Here is a 22,439-nt window from a genome sequence, read left to right as displayed (position 1 = left end):
TTGCAGTATCCCTATGGCATGTGTATGCAGTGTCCCTACCACATGTCTTTGGGTGTTCTTCTAGCATGTCTCTGCAGTGTTCCTACAGTGTGTCTTTTCAGTGTTCCTACAACATGTCTTCACACTTTGCCTACAGCATGTCACTGCAGTGTCCCTACAGTGTCACCTCAATGTCTCTATGGTATGCTTTAAAAGAGTCCCTATGATGTGTCTCTGTGGTGTCTCTGGCTTATCTCTGCAGTGCCCCATGGTGTGTCTCTGCAGTTTTTCTAAGTATATCCTACAGTAAACTTATGGAGTGCCTCCACGGTGTCCCTACAGCAAATCTTATTGCTTGTTTCTGCAGGACCCCTATGCAAAGTATGCTGAGAAGGAAGAGACAAGCCACTGGTGGTTAAAAAGGCTTATTAGAGAAGAGAAGAGAAGAGAAGAGAAGAGAAGAGAAGAGAAGAGAAGAGAAGAGAAAAGAAGAGAAGAGAAAAGAAGAGAAGATGGGGTGGCTGACTGTAAAGAGAAACCAGTGGTCTTTTTTCACTTGCAGGTCACTCATAAAACCCCAGCTGAGGCTTATCAACCTTTGAGAAGCAGTTTTAGAGAGTTTAGGCTTGGGTGCCAAGAAGCAATTTTGGGAGTTTGAGTTGTCAGTTGTCTGGGCTTCAAATGCAGATGTCAGTACTGCTGAGGTTGAGGCCAGTCCCACGGCCTTGAAGTGCGGATGTTCACATTAAACCAGTCACTACCAGGGATATTGTTACTCACTTGTCTCTGAAATGCAGCCTTAGGAAAGCAATCACTGACAGTGCCAGGACGTTATCAGTCACATAACTTTGGGATGCGGATCTCAGGAAAGCAGATATTGGCAGTAAAGCAATTAGTAATAGGATGCTGTTAGAGCACACTGCTAGCTTCTGGGCCGTTGCAACTCTGTGCTCTGTTTGCGAGATGTATATGATGAGTTGTTTTAACTTACAACCTCCGCTACAAGCCCTATCACCCTATGGTGTGCCTTTACAGTTTGTTTATGGTCTGCCTCTACAGCATGCCTCCACAACATCCCTATGGTGTTCCTCTGCAGTGTTCTTAAGGCATGCCTCTGCAATATCCCTATGGTGAGTCTTCGCAGTGTCCCTATAGAGTGTCTCTGCAGCGTCCCTACAGTGTTTCTCTTCAGTGCCTCTATGGTGTATCTCCTCAGTGTCCCTATGGCATGTCTATGCAGTGTCCCTACCACATGGTTTTAAGTGTTCTTACAGCATGTCTGCAATGTTCCTACGGTGTGTCTTCGCAGTGATCCTACAGCATGTCTTCACAGTTTGCCTATGGAGCATCACTGCAATGTCCCTATAGTGTGTCTCTCTCTCTGCAGTGTCCCTATGGTGTGTCACCTCAATGTCTCTATGGTGTGCTTTAAAAGTGTCCCTGTGGTGTGTCTCTGCTTTGTCTCTATGGCTTATCTCTGTAGTGTCCTTATGGTGTGTCTCTGCAGTGTTTCTAGTCATGTCTACAATAAAGCTATGGAGTGCCTCAGCATGTCTCTGCATTGTCCCTATAGCTAGTTTTTGCAGGGCCGCTATGGTGTGCCTACAGTTTGTTTATGGTGTGCCTCCACAGTATCTCTACAGCATGCCTCCACAGTGTCCCTATGATGTTCCTCTGTGGTGTGCTTAAGGTGTCCCTTTGCAATGTCCTTATGGCAAGTTTTCACAGTGTCTCTACAAAGTGTCTCTGCAGTGTCCCTACAGTGTTTCTTTGCAGTGTCTCTGTGGTGTGTCTCCCCAGTGTCCCTAAGGCATGTCTACGCAGTCTTCCTACCACATGACTTTAAGTGTTCTTATAGCATGTCTCTGCAGTATTCTTATGGTGTGTCTTTGCAGTGATCCTACAACATGTCTTCATAGTTTGTTTGTGGCACATCACATCACTCCAATGTCCCTATAGTGTGTCTCTGCAGTGTCTCTATGGTGTGTCACCTCAACGTCTCTATGGTGTGTTTTAAAAGTGTCCCTATGATGTGTCTCTGCAGTGTCTCTATGGCTTATCTCTGCAGTGTCCTTATGGTGTGTCTATGCAGTGTTTCTAGGCATGTCTACAGTAAACCTATGGAGTGCCTCAGCATGTCTCTGCACTGTCTCTATATAGGCAAACTGAAGACATGTGGTAGGGACACTGCATGGACATGCCATAAGGACACTGGGGAGACACATCATAGAAACACTGCAGAAAAACATTGTAGGGACACTGCAGAGACACTCTGTAGGAACACTGCAAAGACTCATCATAGAGACATCGCAAAAACACGCCTTAAGAGCACTTCAGTGGAACACCATAGGGACGTTGTGGAGGCATGCTGTAGAGACACTTTCTGCAGGGCCCCTATGGTGTGCCTTTACAGTTTGTTTATGGTGTGCCTCCACAGTGTCCCTGTGATGTTCCTCTGTGGTGTTCTTAAGGTATCCCTTTGCAATGTCCCTATGGCGAGTCTTCACAGTGTCTCTACAAAGTGTCACCACAGTGTCCCTACAGTGTTTCTCTGCAATGTCTCTGTGGTGTGTCTCCCCAGTGTTCCTATGAAATGTCTTTGAGTGTTCTTACAGCATGTCTCCACAGAGTTCCTACAATGTATCTTTGCTGTTTTCCCACAAAATGTCTTCATAGTTTGCCTATGGCATGTCACTGCAGTGTCCCTGCAGTATGTCTCTGCAGTGTCCCTATGGTATGTCACTTCAATGTCTCTATGGTGTACTTTAAAAGTATACCTATGGCATGTCTCTATGACTTGTCTCTGCAGTGTCCCTGTGATGTGTTTCTGCAGTGTCCCTATGGAGTGCCTCTGAAGTGTCCCTGCATTGTATCTCTTCAGTGTCCCTACAATGTGTCTCTGCAGTTTCTCTGCAGTGTTTCTTTTCACTGTTCCTGCAGTATGATCCTGCAATGTCTTTACAGTGTATCTCTACTATGTCCCTGCAAAGTGTCTCTGCAGTGTCCCTGTGGTGTGTCTCTACAATGTTCCTGCAGAATGTCTCTGCAGTTTCCCTGCAGTATCTTTTGTGTCCCTGCAGTGTGATCCTGCAGTGTCTCTGCAATGTATCTCCAGTGTGTCTCTGTGGTGTGTCTCTGCAGTGTCACTGCACTGTGATTCTTCTGTATCCCTGTGGAGTGTCTTTACTATGTGTCTCCTCAATGTCCCTGTGGTGTGTTTCTGCAGTGTCCCTATGGTGTATCTTTGCAGTGTCCCTACTGTATATCGCTGCAATGTCCCTATGGAGTGCTTCAACAGTGTCCCAACAATGTTTCACTGCAGTGTCTTTTGGGTGTGTTTTCACAGTGTCCCTATGGTGTATCTCTGCAGTACTTCTATGGCACATCTTTGCAATGTCCCTATGGTGTGTCTCTTCAGTATCCCTAAGACATGTTTCCACAGTGGCCCTCAGTATGTCTCCACAGCGTCCTTACAGCATGTCTTTGCAGTGTCCCATGGCTGTGTCTCTTCAGTGTCTCTGTGGCACGTCTATGCAGTGTTTCCACAGTATGTCTCTGCAGTGTCTCTGCAGCTTGTCTCTGCAGTATACCTCTTCAGTGTTTCAGTGACATGTCTCTTCAGTGTTTCCGTAGTGTGTCTCTGCAGAGTCCTGGCAAAGTGTCTCTGATGTGTACCTGCAGTGTATTTCTTTAGTGTCCCTTCAGTGTCCTTGCAATATGTCTCTGCAGTGTACCTGTGGTATGTCTCTGCAGTGTTATGCAGTATGCCTTTGCAGTGTCTTTACATTGTCTCTGCATTGTCCCCATGGTGTGCCTCTACAGTGTCTCCATGGTGTGCCTCAGCACTGTCACTACAGCATGCCTCTGCAGTGTCTATACAATGTGTCTCCACAGTGTCCCTACAGCATGTATTTGCAGTGTCCCTATGGCATGCCTCCACAGTGTGCCTACAGCATGTCTCCACAATGTCCTTACAGCGTGCCTCCAAAGTGTCTTTAGGGCATGCCTTCACAGTGTCCCTACAATGTACCTTTTTAGTATCCCTATTGCATGCCTTTGCAGTGTTGCTCTGGCATAGCCCTGCAGTGTCCCTGTGACATGTCTTCACAGTGTCCCTGCAGTGTGTCTCCGCACCGTCTTTTTTATGAGTCTTTGCTGTGTCCCTGTGTCATGTCTTTGCAGTGTTCATGTGGCATGTCTTTGTAGTGTCTGTGGCTTGTCTCCATAGTGTCGCCATGGTGTGTCACATAGTTCCCCTAAGACGTGCTTCTCCAGTGTCCCTGTGGAGTGTTTCTTTGTGTCCTTGCAATTTGTCTCTTCAGTGTCCCTGTGGTGTGTCTCTGTAATGTCCCTGCTGAATGTCTTTGCAGTGTCCCTGTAGTTTGTCTCTTTAGTGTCTCTGTTGGAAGTCTCTGCAGTGTCCCTGTGGTGCATCTCTGTGGTGTTTCTCTTCAGTGTTCCTAAAGTGTGTCTCTTCTGTGTCACTGCAGTGTTTCTTGAAGTTTTCCTACATTGTGCCTCTATAGTGTTCCTACGATGTGTCATTGTAGTGCCTGTACAGTGTGTCACTGCCATGTCCTTATGGCATGCCTCCACAGTGTCTTTGCTGCATGTCTCTACAGTGACCCTGTGGTGTGTCTTTGCAGTGTTTCTGCACCCTGTCTTTTCAGTGTCCCTGCACCCTGTCTTTGCAGTGGACTTGCAGCATGTCTCCATGATGTCTCTGTGGTGTGTCTCTGAGTGGCCCGAAACATGTCTCCCAAGTGTCTTTGCAGTGTGCTTCCTCAGTGTCCCTGTCAGTGTCTCTGCAGTGTTTCTGCAGTGTATCTCTTCAGTGTTCCGGTAGTCTGTCTCCGTGGTGTCTTTACGGCATGTCTCACCAGTGTTCCTATGGCGTGTCACTGCAGCATGCTTAAACCTGCCTCAGAAGTGTTTCTATGGCATGTCTCTGGGGTGTCCCTGTGGCTTGTTGCTGAATTGGCATGCCTCAGAAGTGTCCCTAAGGTGTGTCTCTGAAATGTCTCTGTGGCATGTCTCTGCAGTGCTCCTGCAGTTTGTCTGCAATGTCCCTGAGATGTGCCTATTCAGTGTCCTTGTGATGTGTCTCTGCAGTGTCCCTGTGGTATGTCCTGTGGTGTGTTTATTCAATGTTTCTGTCACGTGTTTCTGCAGAGAATTTCTGCAGTGTCTCTGTGGCATCCCTCTTCAGTATTCTTGTGGTATACCTCCTCAGTGTCCCTATGGTGTGTCTCAGCAGAGTCCCTGCAGTATGTTGCTGCCATATTCCTATAGCGTGCCTCTGAAGTGTCCCTATGGTGTGCCATCACAGTGGCCTTACAACAAGTCTCTGCAGTGCCCATATTATGCCTCAGCAGTGTCTTCGTGGTGTGTCGCACAGTGTCCCTATAGTGTGCCTCTGCAGTGTCCCTAGAGCATGCCTTTACAGTGTCCCTACAATGTATATCTGCAGTGTCCCTGTGGCACGTCTTCGTAGTGTTCCTTTGGTGCGTCTCTCCAAGGTTCCTACAACATGTGTCTGCATTGTCCCTGCAATGTGTTGTTCCAGTGTCACTATGGTGTGCCTCAGAAGTGTTCCATGGTGAGTCTCTGCATTGTCTCTATGGCTTGTCTCTGCAGTGTCCCTGTGATATTTCCCTTCAGTGTCCCTGTGGAGTGTCTGTGCAATGTCCCTGTAATGTGTCTTTACAGTGTCCTTGCAAAGTGTCTTCAATGTCCCTGCATTGTGTCTTTTTAGTGTCCCTCTGGTGTGTTTCTGCAGTGTCTCTACATTGTTTCTGCAAAGTGTCTCTGAACTGTCCCTGCAGTGTGTCTCTGCAATATCCCTGCAGTGTCTCAGCAGTGTCCATACATTGTGCCTCTGCAGTATCCCTTCAGTGTGCTACTTGAGTACCTCTGCAGTGTCCCTGCAGTATGTTCCCTTAATGTCCTTATGGTGTGTCCCTTGTGGTGTGTCCCTGTAGTGTGTCTCTTCAGTGCCCCTGTGGAGTGTCTCTGCAATGTCCTTGTGCTCTAAAAATGTCCCTGTGGAGTATCTCTACAGTGTACCTGCAGCGTGTCTCTTCAGTGTCCCTGCGGTGTGTTACTGCAACGTCCCTACAGTGTGCCTCTGCAGTGTCCCTACAACAAGTCACTGCAGTGTCCCTATGATATATCTCTGCAATGTCCCTATGGTATGCTTCTACAGTGTCCTTACAGCATGTCTCCACAGTGTCCCTATAGCATGTCTTTACAACGTCCCTGTGGTGTGTCTCTATGGTGTCCCTACAACATGTCTCTGCAGTGTCCCTATGTCCTGTGTCTGCAGTGTTTTTACAGTTTGTCTTTGCTGTGTCCCTACAACATGTCTTTGTAGTGTCCCTATGTCATGCCTCAACAGATTCCCTATGGTGTGTCACTTCAGTGTCCTTATGGCATTCCTCTGAATTGTCCCTACAAGATGTCTTTGTACTGTCCCTACAGTGTGTCTTTATAGTGTTTCTATGTCGTGCTTCTGCAGTGCCCCATGGTGTGTCTCTGTAGTACTTTATGGCATGCTTCTACTGTGTGCATATGGTATGCCTCCACGATGTCTCTACAGCGTGCCTCTGCAGTGCCCTATGGCTTGCATCCACAATGTCTGGGTTGGGCTCAGGCAATTTTTTCACATCAGTCTTCCATGTAGCTGGAATCAGAGGTGCGTGCCAGGTAATTTTTTTATTCATTGTAGAGACAGATGTCACCAATTTGCCCAGACTGATCTTTAACCCCTGGTTCAGGCACTCCTCTTGCTTTTGCCCCCAAGAGTACTGGGATTACAGTCGTGAGCCACCATACTTGGCTTAAACCTATTTTTAATTCATTGTAGTGATGAGGTCTCCCAAGTTACCCAGGTTGGTCTCAAACTCCTGGGTTCAGGTAATTCTCTAAACTCTAACTTCCAAAGTGCTGGGATTACATGTATGATCCACTGAACCTGGCCTATTTGGGTTTTTTCTAACCTTGCCTGCAATAGGTTGTGTGAGCAGCCTTTTATTCTCTAATATTATGTCAGTTTATTCTCTTTAATGGGCTGTAAAAAAATGTCATCACAACAGTGCCAAATGTCTTTAAATTCCCAAAGACATTATAATTCCTTTTCTTTTATTTTCCCTGTGCTCTGAGTCCACATGCAGGAATGTCTAGAGTGTCTTTTCTGTTATTTATAGCGATCTTCTTCAGACACTCCAGCTGCCTGTTTTGCATGGTATTTGCGAAAATGCCTCTTGGGTAAGGAAATTTTTTACCATGTTTTTTTAGCAACATTGAACTCTGAGAGGTTTCCTTTCCCATTCTTCTCTGTTCTTTATTTTTAATTCAAAATTCTGTATGTTGCACCTTAAACCAGTACTCAGGTATATTTCTCTAAATTGCCATAACTAAAAGAAAACTGTTTCTGGGCCTCAAAAATAAAATAATAAAAAATTTATTTCTACTGGGTTCCAGGTGGGGAAAAAAAATCTGTTTCATTCTCTATTTGTGAAATAAATCTTGATCACTTCTTGCTCTGCCAAATGCTTGAATAGAGTAAATTAACATCATTCAGAAACATTCAGGAAGATAGCAGTGAAACACATTGTATGTGTGTAGGCCTCTATAAGCTTATGACAGAAAAGCCCAGTGCAAAATGGTTCTATAATTGAAATTTTTAAAATGCTTTTTAACTTGCTTCTGCCTAAAAGGGTTTCATTTCCTGAACAAACACAAACGAGCAGAACACCACTTCAGTAGTTTGCATGCAAGCTATTGTTTTAGAAAAATGGGTTGTTTTTCCCATATGTCTTCAAGAAAGAAAAAAGTCCTCTTGGTTCCTTGTCAAGAAGTGACTTAGCAATGTTCTTTGTAAATCAAAACATCTCAATTACTAAGACAGGCCAAGTGTGCTCTGACATTCAGTACTTGGAACTGTAAGCATTTTCATGTTTGAAGCATTCCATGAACTGTTGTCCACATTGGAATATGGGAGCAATTTATTTTTCTATATGACAACAGAATATGGATATCTTCTTAGTCTGTCAATCTTTTCCATAGACTGAACTTAGATAACTTAGAAGCATCTTTGAAGTTAGCATGAAAATATGTTGTATGTGAGTAAACCCACAAAATTTTACAGATGAAATTGCACAGTGAAAATGTTTCTCTTAATATAAATTTATGAATTTATGAAATTTGTTTGATGTCTCAAAGTTTCCATTAATTAACTAACACAAATAATCATACTACATTCTGCCACTTATTACACCACTTTTTTCAAATTAGATATTTCTATGTTCCATGAAATCTTAATGAGGAAAACTAACATTCTCCATGAAGATTTCCAGAAGCAAACTAGCACCCTCCTCTGTCTAAGAGTTTGATTTTGGTTTCAATAGGTTACATTTTACATGGTTTCCACAGGTAGAACAGTTTTTCTCAGATCCTTCTCAAGTTGACACCCACTGCAGGACCAGTACATTCGGTTTCCCAGGGTGCACCTCCTGTGTGCCACCAGGTCTGGCTCAAGGGAACTTTCCCACTCTTGTGGCTCATGTCCCTGGCCTCAAGGCCACCACCTGTGTCTGCCATTGCCAAGGATGTGAGTTCTGTCACCTCTACCAAAGCAGCAGGCACTCACATGTGGAGCCTGAGCACAGCATAACACAGTAGTGAGCACTCTGCTAGCTGCTTGGGTGGGTGCCACATGCCTGCCCTAGCAGAGTGTCTCACCCCTGGTCAGTGCCACATCTCATCTGCCTGTGGACTATCTACAGCTAGCCACCTCTGGCCCCAGCACTGCTGACCCTATCTGCCACAGGCAGGGAGATGGGCAGAGGAGATGCTGACATAGAGCCCCTGGATTCAACCCTATTGGAGGGGTTGCCCTATGGTGACAGGAGGCTGATGGTGATGATATAAAGTCAGATCTTCTCCTGTCTCCTATAGAACACCGACCACTTCTTGGGCACTGGACAGAACAGGCAGTTGCCCAAGCTGGGCTGGATCAGCTGGAGCAAGTGGGTGGTTTTGAAGATTATTAGGATTCATGATGTGCTAAAAAATAAGACCAATTAGGCACTGTTGTTGTTTAACTCCCCTAATAGACAATGGGTTAAGGGAGAGAATAAAATTAGTGGTGACAGTTACAGGGGAAAGAAAAGCATGAAAAGAGAAAGCACTTTGAAATAAAGAGCTAGCTCGATTACTAGGACAGAACAAATTATGGTTTTACATTCAGTAGCTAGAACTGCAAGTATTTTCATAAATGAAGCATTCTATGGCCTGTTGGCCACTTTGGAAGATGGGAGCAATTTTTTTTCTACATGTCAGATAATATGCATAACTTTTTGATTTGTCAAACTTCTACATAGACTGAATGTAGAGAACTTGGAAACATATTTGAAGTTAGTATGAAAATATGTTGTATGCAAATATACCTGCATAGTTTTATGGATCAAATTGCATAGTAAAGCATATATTTGTCAATATATTTATACTAAAGTTGGAATTTTGTTTAATGTCTCAAAGTGTTTTATTATTTAAATGAACACAGACCATCATAATACATTTTGCCACTTATTGTACAAAAAGTGTTTTAAAATAGATAATTTTATGTTCTCATTAATCTCAAAGAGAAATCTAATTTCTTCCTCAACTTTTCTTAGAAGCAGAATTTCCACCTCTTTTGTTTTTCAAAGGATTCCAAATCACTGAATCAAAACAGAATTGGTTTTGTTGCAATAGGTTACACTTGAAACTGTGTCTATGGGTAGAAAAAAATGTTTCCCGTGGACCTAAAGTGGAGACAGAAATATGCTCCATTTTCTATTTGTAAAATAAATCTTGATAACTTCTTTCTCTGCCAAATGCTTATATAGAGTAAACTAAAATAATTTGGAAGCATTCAAGAAGTTGGCATTAAAATGTATTTCATGTGTGTAGGCTTCTATAAGCTTATTGAATTGAAGAGCCCATTGCAAAGTGGCTCAGTGACTAAAACTTTAAAAATGCTTTCTAACATTCTATTAAAAAATTGTTTATTTCCTGAACTAACAAAAGTGAGCATAATGCAATCCAGCACTTAGCATAAAAGTAGTTTCTGTAGATGGATGTTTGTTCTTTTCTATATGGTTTCCTTTAAAAATGTCCTCTTGCCTCTTTCCAAGACATGACCAACAAAGTTCTTTGTTAATAAAATCATTTTAATTATTCAAACAAAGTGTGGTTTGACATTCAATGGGTGGAACTACAATTTTTTTTTGGATGAAGCATTCTATTGCTTTTTGGCCACTTGTTGAATATGGGAGCTATTTTTTTATAGGTCAAAAGAATATTGATAACATCTTTGCTTGTCAAACTTTGATGTAGTCTGAACTTAGGCAGATAACTGAAAAGTTTGAAGTTAGCATAAAAATATGTTATATGCAAACTTGTAAACATAATCCTATTAATCAAATTGCGCAGGGAAACATGTTTCTGTCAATATAATTTTACTAAATCTGCTTACTTGTTTTATGTCTCAAAGGGTTCCATAAAGTTAGCCAACAAAAATCATCATAATACATTCTGCCACTTATTGCACAACAGTTTTTTCAAAATAGATAAGTTTATGTTTCATTTAAACTCAATGAGAAACACTAAAGTTCTCCTCAACATTTTCTACAAGTGAACTAGTGTCCTCATCTGTCCAAGAGTTTCACCCACTGAATTAAGAGAGTTTTTTTTTGTTTTTTTTTTTTAAATAGGTTAAACTTCAAATTGTTCTCAGGGGTAGGAAAATTCATTTCTTGTTGTCTCCAAATGGAAAAAGAAACCTATTCCATTCTTTATTTATGAAATAAATCTTGATCACTTCTTGCTTTGCCAAACACCTACATGGAGTAAGCTATTATAATTTGTAAATATTCAAGAAGTTAACATTGAAGTATTTCTATGCACATAGATTTCTAAAAGTTTATGGCACTGAAAAACACAGTGAAACATGGCCATGTAACTAAAATTTCAAAAATGCTTTCTAACAGGGTTCTGTCTTAAAATGTTTTATTTTTTGAACTAACACAAATGAGCAGAACACACTCCAGTAGTTAGCATACACGCAATTGTTCTAAATGAATGTGTGTGTTTTTCATATGCCTTCAAGAAAGAAAAAATAAATTCTCTCACTTTTTTTTATCAAGAAGTGACCTAGCAGCATTCTTTGTAAATCAAAATGTCTTATTACTGAGACAAAACAAAGTGTGGCTTGACTTTCAGTAGGTGGAACTGCAAGATTTTCATAAGCATTATGTCGCCTGATTACACTTTTGAAGATGGGAGCTTTTTTTAATACAATAAAAAATTAGATAACTTCCTGGTTCGTCAAACTTTTACATAGACTGAACTTAGATAATTGGAAACTTATTTTAAGTTAGCATAAAAATACGTTGTATATGAGTATACCTCATAATCCTATGGATAAAATTGCAGAGTAAAACATATTTTTGCCAATATAAATTTACAAAAACTGATGCATAATGTCCCAAAGTATTCCATTAAGTGGAAAACACATATCACCATAATGTATTCTGCCATTTTTTACACAAAATGTTTTTCAAAATAGATAATTGTATGTTCCCATTAACCTCAATGAGAAATTGTAAGGTTCTTCTACAACTTTTTCTACAAGTGAACTAGCAACCTATTCTCTTTGTCAAAGTACTCCAGAAAATAACTTCAAACAAATACCATATACATATGCAAATACACACACAAGTATACTCAGAGTAATTCTTTATTGTTATTATTATTATTATTATTATTATTATTTTTTGAGTTGGAGTCTCACTGGTGGCCCAGACTGGAGTGCAGTGGCCACTCCCGGCCACCGCAGCCTTGACCCTTGACCTGCTGGGCTCCGGTGATCCTTCCGCCTCAGCCTTCCGAGTGGCCGGAATTACAGGCACGCAGTACCATGCCCGGCTGATTTTTTAATTTATTGTAGAGACGAGGTCTTGCTGCCCAGGCGGGTCTCGAACCCGTGGGCTCAGGCAATCCACTCACCTCAGCCTCCAAAAGGCGCGGGATTACAGGCTGAGCCGAGACCGACATTATTATTATTATTATTATAAAGATGTGGGGTACATTTCAGGGTTAGATATATAAACATTGATCATGCAGGTACCCTTGCTGATGAGGTATGCCCCTTCCTCCCCAAGCAGTTTCCCTCAATTGCCAATCCCACTCCCCCTCCCCTGACAGTATCCCACTACTGCCAATCACTTTCTTATAGCATTATAATTGTTCAAGTTCCGTTTATGAGTGAGAACATATAGAACACTGTTCTTTGTTTCTGTGATAAATCACTGAGTATGATCAACTCCAAATCCATCCAAGTTGCTGCAAAGTCGATATATTTGTCCTTTTTTATGGCTGCATAATATTCCATCATGTATATACCACATTTTTTTTTATCCAGTCCAGCTTCGATGGGCAACATGGTTGGTTCCATGGTTTTGCTATTATTAATAGAGCTGCAACAAACATACATGTGCAGGTATCTTTTTTGTAGAATGATTGAGTTCCTCCAGGTATATTCAGAATAGGGGAATTGCTGGGTCATATGGAAGGTCAATTTCTAGTTCTTTTAGGAATTGCCACACTGTCTTCCAAAGAGGTTGTACAAGTTTGCATTCCCACCAGTAGTGTAGAAGCCTTCCTTTTTCTCCACATCCTTGCCAGCATCTGTTGTTGTTTGTTTTATTAATGATGGCCATTCTTACAGGGGTTAGGTGGTATCTCAATGTAGTTTTGATTTGCATTTCTCTAATGATGAGAGAGGCAGAGCACTTTTTCATGTGGCTGCTCATATATCTTCTTTTGAGAAGTGTCTATTTATGCCTTTTGCCCACTTTTTAAAGGGACTGTTTTTTTTTTTCCTTTCGGTGCGTTGGAGCTCCTTGTAGATCCTAGAGGCCTTTGTCAGATTAACATTTGGCAAATATTTTTTCCCATTCTGTGGGCTGTCTCCCTATTCTCTTGATGGTTTCTTTTGCTTTGCAGAAGCTCATATATTTGATGAGGTCCCACTTGTCTATCTTATTTTTTAAGGTATTGGCCTTTAGGGTTCAGAATAGGAATCGGTTCCCAGTTCCAATTTCCAAAAGGGTGTCTCCTGCACTTTCTAAAATTCTTATAGTTTGAGGTTTTACATGTAGGTCTTTGATCCATTTAGAGTTAATTTTTGTGTATGGTGATAGGTAGGGGTCCTGTTTCAATCATCTGCATGTGGTCAACCAGTTTTTCCAGCATCATTTACTGAATAGATTCTCCTCTCCCCAGTGGTGGTTATTGGAGGCTTTGTCAAAGATGAGTTGGTCGAGGAATTGAGGCTTTGCTTCCAGAATCTCTATGCTGTTCCATTGGTCTATGTGCCTGTTCTTGTACCAATGCTAGTCTGTTTTGATTACTGTAGCTTTATAGTAAAATTTGAATTCTGGAAGTGTGATACCTCCTGCTTTGTTTCTTTTGCTAAGGATTGTTTTGGTTATTCATGGTCGTTTATGCTTCCATATGAATTTCTGTATTGTCATTTCCAGGTCTGAGAAGAATGATGGTGGTAGCTTAATGGGTATTGCTTTGAATCTGTAGATTGCCTTTTGTAGGATGGACATCTTAACAATGTTGATTCTTCCTATCCATGACCATGGAATATTTTTCCATTTGTTTGTCTTCTTGGATTTCTTTGAGCATGTTTTGTAATTTTCATTGTAAATGTCTTTCATTTCTCTGGTTAGGAAGATGTCGAGGTATTTCTTTTTTTTTTTTTTTTTTTCTTTTGGTGGCTATTGTGAATGGGATTGTGCTTTTTATTAGGATCTCTGCCTGCTTGTTGTTGGTATAAAGGAATGCAACTATATTTTGCACATTTATTTTGTACCCTGAACTTTGCCAAAGTCCTTTATCAGTGCAAGCAGGTTTTTGACAGATTCTCTTGGATTTTCAAGGTATAGGATTATATCAACAGCAAAGAGGGGTAACTTGACTTTCTCTTTTCCTATTTGGATACCCCTGATTTCCTTCTCTTGTCTAATTACCTGAGCTAGGACTTCCAACACTATATTGAACAAGAGGAGTGAGAGTGGGCAGCCTTGTCTTGTTTCAGTTTTCAGGGGAAATATTTCTAGTTTCTATCCATTTAGCAATATGTTAGCTGTGAGTTTATCATAGATGGCACTTACTATTTTGAGGTATGTTCTTTATATACCTAGGTGTTTAAGGGTTTTTATCAAAAAGGAATGCTGGATTTTATCAAAAGCTTTTTCTGCATGTAATGAGATAATCATGTGGGTCTTGTTTTTACATCTGTTGATGTATTTAATTACATTTGTGGTCTTGAACCAGTCCTGCATCTTGGGGATGAAGCCTACTTGGTCATGGTGGATGATTTTTCAGATGTGTTTTTGGATCTGGTTTGCTAGCATCTTGTTGAGGATTGTTGCATCTATGTTCATAAGGGATATTGACCTGTAGTTCTCTTTCATTGCTAGATCTTTACCCAGTTTGTGTATCAATGCAATGTTAGCTTTGCAAAATGATTTGTGGAATATTCCATCTTTCTCAATTGCCTGGAATACTTTCAATAGGATTGGTATCAGCTCTTCCTTGTACATTTTATAGAATTTTGCTGGAAACCCATCTGGTCCAGAGCTTTTTTTTTTTTGTAGGTAGTTTTCATATAATAGAGTCAATTTCCTGGATTGTGATTGGTCTATTTAGTGTCTCAGTGTCTTCTTGTTTTAACCTGGGGAGGTTGTGTGATGTCAGAAAGTTCTCCATTTCATTTAGGTTATCAAGTTTGTTTCCGTATAGGTGTACATAGTAATCTCTGGTAATTCTTTTGTTTCTTCAGGGTCCATTGTGATTTGATCCTTTGTATTTCTGATTGTGTTTATTTGGGCTTTTTCTTGGTCATTCTGGCTAGGAACCCATTAGTCTTGTTAATTCTTTCAAAGAACAAGCTTTTTGTTTTGTTGATGTTTTCTATATTTTTGTCCTCTATATCCTGTATTTGGGCTATTATTTTGGTGATTTGGATTCTTCTGCTAAAGTTGGGGTTTTGGTAGTCTTCTCCTTCCAGCTACCTTAGGTGATTTATTAGGCACTCCACTTGTTATCTTTCCATTTTCTTGATGTGTGTTTGTAGAGATATAAATTCCCCTCTTAAAACTGATTTAATGGCACCCCAGAGGTTTTGATAAGTTGTTTCTTCATTTTCATTTGTTTTCAGGAATCTTTCAATTTCTTCTTTGATTTTAGTGTTGACCCTGTTGTTGTTCAGCATTATATTGTTTAGTGGCCATGTCTTTGTGGGCTTTGGGGAAATGTTGTTGGTTTTGATATTTATTTTTATTCCACTGTGGTCTGAAAATGTACAAAGCAAGATTTCAACCTCGTGGAATTTGTTTATGCTTGATTGATAACCAAGGATGTGATTGATCTTGGATTATGTTCCATGTGATGGTGAGTAGAATGTATATTCTGTGGTTGTTAGGTGGAATAATCTGAAGGTATCTACTAAGTCCATTTGGTCAAGTGTCAAGTTTAGGTTCTGGATCGCCTTGTTGATTTTTTGCCTCAATAATCTATCTAGTGCTGTAAGTGGTGTATTCAAGTCCCCTGCTACAATGGTGTTAGAGTCAGTATCTTTTTTTACTTTATTTAGTAGTTGTTTTATAAATGCTGGTGCTCCTGTGTTGGGTACACATATGTGTAGGATGGATATTTCTTGTTGATGGATTGAACATTTTATCATTTTGTTGTGTCCTTTTGCATCTTTCTAAATTTTTGAAAGCTTAAAGGTTGTTTTGTCTGATATTAAGATTGCAACTCCTGCCTTCTTTTGTCATCCATTTACCTGGAAACTCATTTTCCATCCTTTAATTTTGAGTCTATGTGCATCCCTTGTAGGTGAGATGAGTCTCCTGGATACAGTAAATAATGGGGTTATGGTTTCTTTCCAGTCCATCATTCTGTGTCTTTTCAGTGGTGCATTTAGTCCATTCACATTCAGGCTAATTAATGAAATGTGGGGGTTTATCCCTGTCATTAGATTCTTATAGAGTTGTTGTTGTTCCTGTTTATTTGTTTTCTTTCCTCTGCTTTGGGGTTAATTCATGTGTGTTTTCCATCTTTTTTCTGTACTCTTGTGAAGAACATTGTTGTTCTTTTCTCCTTTTCTTCTGTGTTTAATACTTTTTAAGTGTTTCTTGTAGAGGTGGTGTGGAGGCAACATAAGTTCTTAGGGATTGGATGTCTGGCAAAGATTTTAATTCTCCCTCATTGATGAAGCTTAGCTTGGCTTGGTAGAGTGCTATTGGATGAAATTGTTTATCTTTGAGAACTGTGAAGAATGGGCTCCAAGCTCTCCTAGCCTGAAGTGTTTCTGTAGATAAATCTGCTGCTATTCTAATTGGTCTTCCCTGGTAGGTAATCTTACCTTTTTCTCTTGCTGTCTTTTGGATTTTTTCTTTTATACCTAATTTGTTTAGGCGAATTATTATGTGTCTGGGAGTTGGTCTTCTCATTTTTTGTCTTGCAGCGGTTCTCTTAATCTCTTGTGTTTGAATTTTTACATCACTGATGAGATGAGGGAAGTTTTCTTGAAAAATTTCAAGGAATGTTTGCTCCAGGATAGTCTCTGTCTCTCCTTCTGCCTCAGGAAGTCCAATTACTCTTAGGTTCAGTCTCTTGAAGTAATCGTTCATCTCTTGAAGGTTTTGTTCTGTCTTTTTAAGCTTCTTTTCTATGTTTTTGATAGTTTGGGTTAGTTCTTTATTTTGGTCCTCAAGTTCTGAGATTCTTTCTTCTGCTTGGCTAACTGCTTTCCATGCTTATTATTTTGTTATTTATTTTAATCACAGTATTCTCTGCTGCTGATATTTCAGTTATCAGCTCCTTCCTATTTTCCTCTTGTCTCTCCTCAGTTCTTTTTATTCTCTCTATTAATGTCTTGATGTCTGGGTTTGTTTTATGTGACCAGTCATTCTGGGGGCTCTTCATTGTTTCCGTTCTGAAGTCTGTTTTCTCAGTGTCTGACCTCGCAGGGTTCTGTGTGAGACCTATATTCTTCTTTTGGTTTTCCTTCATTTGTGTAGGCTTTCCTCCCCCCCCCACCTGTCTTCTTTAATTCTGTTGTTCAGAGGTGGAGAGGTTGTTTTCACTTCTGTTTGCTCAGTCTCCTATTCTTTCTTAATGTATATCCTCTGGCTTTGTTCAATTCTGGAGTTGGACTGTAGATTGGGGGTGTTCCTTTTTGCAGTTTTGAGATTTAATTGAGGGGAAGCTGTGATTCAAAATCTATCTGCAGATTCCAGTATTCATCGACAGCATAATCTGGAATCCACTTCCCACTGCCTTGCAATCTGTCCATGCAGTGGGGTGATAGTTCTACTCCTTGAAAGCAAAATGAGGCAAGAAAAGGGAAAAGAATGGAACAGGAAGTGGGGGGAAGGGGGAGGTGGAGAGAGAGAAGAGTAAGAGGGAAAACAGACAAACCTACCAACTAAGAAATGAAAAGAGACACAAAGACAGACACGAGTAAAAACAACAACAACAGCAACAAAAACAAACATATGAAAAAACTAAAACATACAATCATACAGACATACAAGCTAACCAACCTCCTTATTGGTGTACTATTCCCCTATACAAACATGAGGTCTAAAGAGAAAAAAAATAGAATACAATAAAGTCAGTAAACTAACAGAACCAAAGCAAGTATGAAAACATTATTGATAACAGTAAAAAGAAAGAGAAAAGGGGGGGAAAAGTTGGATAAGGCAAACAGACAAAGAAAAAAATTTAAATAGGGGATCAAAGCATACTCTGAGACTTTTACTTTAAGTCCAATGTTCTTTCAGCTCTGATTTCTAGCTCTCATTGCGGGCTGGTAGAGTTGCTCACAGTTAAGGTCAGTTGCCTGGTCTGCTGTGGAGGGTGGTTCAGATCTGCCACTCAGATCTGGCTGTGTCTATCTAGCATGGGAGAGGGGCTTCTGTCCCTCCCATTTTGATGTTGATACCTTGAATCCCAAGCTGGGAGATGGGTCAAGCTGTATGGACCTAGTCTCATGGTTCCAGCTTATCTCTTTTTCCTCTGCAGCCTGAGATTGCTGGGCAATGCAGGCCAGCATAGCACTGGGCTACTTGGGCCAGGCTGGGTGGAAGTTGGGAGCCACACACAGCAGGAGGGAGCAGGCAATGGTGACAGAAGTGGCAGCCTCCACTTTAGCAGTGTGTGGGAGAAGCTCCATGAACCTGATTCCGGGTGAGGGGTGCAGCACAGCAGTGGCAGCAGCAGTGGCGATTTTAGTAGTGTGGTGCTTGGGAGGGAGCTTCATGGGTCTGGGAGCTATGGGTCACCTGAGGCAAGAGCGGGGTGACAGCATTGGTGTATATTATTAGATGTGCAAAAAGCTTTCGATAAAGTCCAGCATCCATTCTTGATAAAATCCCTTGATCACCTAGGCAGAGAAAAAACATACCTCAAAATAGTAAGAGCCATCTGTGATAAACCCACAGCTAACATATTGCTAATCAGACAGACATTGGAAACATTCCCCCTGAAAATCGGAAAAAGACAAGTGCCGGAAGCCGCAACCCCTAAAGAGGCAAAATGGAGGTTACCCTAAAATGGGAAAAACATTGACTGGGAGCAAAGCCCCAGTGGGAAGCGGCCATGCTGGAGGCAGAGCCCCATGGATCCTATTGAAGGACTCCTTTGGGCCTTAAAGGAATGCGGGCTTAGACTTGAAAAACACTTCCCTTGACAAATAAAACAATTAGCTAGAATGTGCAAGGATGTGGAATTAGCAGTAAACCTATGTATAGCAACCTAAAAAGGACTCAACAGCAAACATTTCCCCCCTGAAGGGACAAGGGAATGTTTTACTACCCCCTTGTCCATGAAAGTTTGCAACCTTTAGCTAAAAAGGAAAAACAAGTACTTCCTCATACCCTTTATAAGTAATAACATTGACAGTTGTGATTGATGAGGAAGTGAGACACTGAGACAGAGTATCTCCCAAAACAGGTGTTTTCAGGAAAAACAAGTCACAGACATGCCTTTTGATTTAAGAAACATTATAGTTTAATTAGAAAGAGGGTTAAAACTAAAGTAAGGATTAGAATTAAATAAATAGCAGTTATCATTAAAAGATAAATGTTTATTATAGATGTAGGTATTAGTTAAATATAAGTAATAGAAGAAATAGGAAATAATTAAGTTGTAAGGTAAACTTAAAATTATACACACTTAATGTAGGTTTTAAATTAAATACATTTAGGATTAAGCTGGGCTCAGAGGCTCAGCCTGTAATCCCGCGCCTTTGGGAGGCTGAGGTGAGTGGATTGCCTGAGCCCACAGGTTCAAGACCCACCTGGGCAGTGAGACCTCATCTCTACAATAAATCAAAAAATCAGCCGGGCATGGTAGCACATGCCTGTAATTCCAGCTACTTGGAAGACTGAGGCATAAGGATCGCCGGAGCCCAGCAGGTCGAGGCTGCAGTGGCCGGGAGTGGCCACTGCACTCCAGTCTGGGCAACAGAGTGAGACTCCAACTCAAAAAAAATAATAATAAGATTAATTTCATATATAAGTGTAGATTTAGACGTAAATTTTGTTTAGAAATATAAAATGTAAAATAGTTGATAAGAAAATAGCAAGTAATATACATAAGGCAATTAGAATTAAGAAAGCTAAATTTTTAAATTACTTAATATAGAGTATTAAGAATTCATAGTGGGTAAGATAAGGGTGGTTATATGAAAGAAAAAAAACAGGTCAATATATTGCTGCTAAAGGTATATTAAGAAAATAGATTAGTAAAGGAAAAGAAATAGAATAGCAAAAGGAAGAGATTCAGTCAGCCTAGAGGTCATAGGTTGTGGCTGATAAATTCTTGGCAGTTGGTGTTTTGTTACATAAATAACACCACCAGTAGTAGGAAGGAACAAAAAGAAACTTGTAAAGGTCAACTTCCCCATAAACAAAAGGAAAAAACGTGATGTAAACATTTAATGTGTAATGTGTGTTGCATTTTTGTGGGTACAGGTGTCAGTAAAAATACTATATAAGCATGTAAGAATTGAATAAAAATTGGCAGAGTCCTGAACTCTACCCACGAAGTTGACGTCTGTCATTCTTCTTTGCTGTTCCTGATTCTCCCCAGTTAGGCCCTGACTCTCTCTGTGGAGTTGGACTCCGGCAGACAAGGCTGCCCACTCTCACACCTCCTGTTCAACATAGTGTTGGAAGTCATAGCTAGAGCAATCATACAAGAGAAGGAAATCAGGAGTATTCAATTAGGAAAAGAGGAAGTGAAATTATCCCCTCTTTGCTGATTATATGATTCTATACCTTGAAAATCCAAGAGAATCTGTCAAAAGCCTCTTTACACTGTTAAAGGATTTTGGCAAAGTCTCAGGGTACTAAATAAATGTGCAAGAGATGGTTGCATTCTTATACACCAACAACCAACGGTCAGATAACCAAATAAAAAGCAAAAGCTGGGCTCAGTACCTCAGTCTGTAATCCCATGCTTTGTGAGGCTGAGGTGAGTGAATTGCCTAAGCCTGCGGGTTCAAGACCCACCTGGGCAACTTGGCAAGACCTCATCTCTACAATAAATCAAAAAATTAGCCAGGCGTGGTTGTGCGCACCTATAATTCCAGCTACTTGGAAGGCTGAGGTGGAAGGATCACCAGAGCCTGGCAGGTTGAGGCTGTGGTGGCCATGAGTGGCCACTGCACTCCAGTCTGGGCAACACAGTGAGACCCCAATGCAAAAAATAAAAACTAAAAATAAAAAGCACAATCCCACTCACAATAGCCAAAATAAATAAATAAATAGAAGAAATATCTCAGCATCTTCCTAACCATAGAAATGAAAGATTTTTACAATGAAAAATTTAAAACACTGCTCTAAGAAACCAAAGATGACAAAAACAAATGGAAAAATAATTCATACTCATGGATTGGTAGAATCAACATTGTTAAGATGTTCATCCTATCAAAGACAATCTACAGATTCAATGCAATACCCATTAAGTTACCAATATCTTTCTTCTCAGACCTGGAAACAATAATACAGAAACTCATATGAAAACATAAATGACCATGCATAACCAAAACAATCCTTAGCAAAAGAAACAAAGTGGGAGGTATTATAATCAAAACAGCCCAGTACTGGTACAAGAACAGGTATATAGACCAATGAAACAGGATAGAGATTCTGGAAGCAAACCTCCATTTTTCAACCAACTCATCTTCAACAAAGCCTCCAACAACAACCACTGGGGAAAAGAGAACCTATTTAGTAAATGGTGCTAGGAAAACTGTCTAACTGCTTGCAAAAGAATGAAACAGGACCCTTATCTTTCATCATACACAAAAATAAACTCCAAATGGATCAAAGACCTAAACATGAAACCTCATATTTTAAGAATCTTAGAAAACCTTACAGAAATGGGAAATGGCAACCAACTCCTGATCAAAATCTTAAGTGCCCATCCCATAAGAGACAAGATAGACAAGTGGCACCTCATCAAACTGAAAATCTTCTGCAAAGCAAAAGAAATCATCAAAAGAATGGGGAGACAGCCCACAGAATGGGAAAAATTATTTACCAAATTCATATCCGACCAAAGCACAACATCCAGGATCTATAAGGAACTCAAATGGTAGACTGAAAAAGAACAAACAGCACCATTAAAAATTGGACAAAATACATAAATGAATACTATTCAACAGAAGGCAAACAAGCAGACACTTGGAAAAATTCTCAGCCTCATGCAAATCAAAACCACATTGAAATAAGAACAACCATCAATAATAAAACAAAACACAACAGATGCTAGTGAGGACGTGGACAAAAGGGAATGCTTCCACACCACTGGTGGGAGTGCAAACTAGGTCAATCTCTGTGGAAAACAGTGTGGCAATTCCTAAAAGAACTAGAAATTAACCTTCCATATGAGCCAGCAATCCTCCTTCTAGGAATATGCTTGGAGGAACTTAAATCACTCTACAAAAAAGATACCTGCACACATGTGCTTATTGCAGCACTATTCACAATAGCAAAAACATGGAACCAACCAAGCTGCCCATCAAAACTGGACTGGATAAAAAAATGTGCTATATATACACGATGGAATATTACACATATATAAAGATGGACAAAATTATAGACTTTGCAGCAACCTGGATTGATTTTAGAATCTATAATACTCAGTGATCTATCATAGAATCAAATGAGTACCACATGTTCTCACTCATAAGTGAACCCAGGACATTTATTATAATACTATAAGAAAGGGATTGGCAGTAGCCAGGAACTGCTAGGGAAGGTGGGAGAGGTGCACAGAACATCAATAAAAGTAACTGATCTCAAACCAGGTGAAGTTGGAAGCAA

This window comes from Carlito syrichta, unplaced genomic scaffold (assembly GCF_000164805.1).
Source record: "Carlito syrichta isolate Samal-C Ts95f unplaced genomic scaffold, Tarsius_syrichta-2.0.1 Scaffold316183, whole genome shotgun sequence".
Taxonomy (NCBI): domain Eukaryota; kingdom Metazoa; phylum Chordata; class Mammalia; order Primates; family Tarsiidae; genus Carlito; species Carlito syrichta.
The sequence above is the reverse complement of the archived record's forward strand: the minus strand, read 5'-3'. Positions refer to the sequence as shown.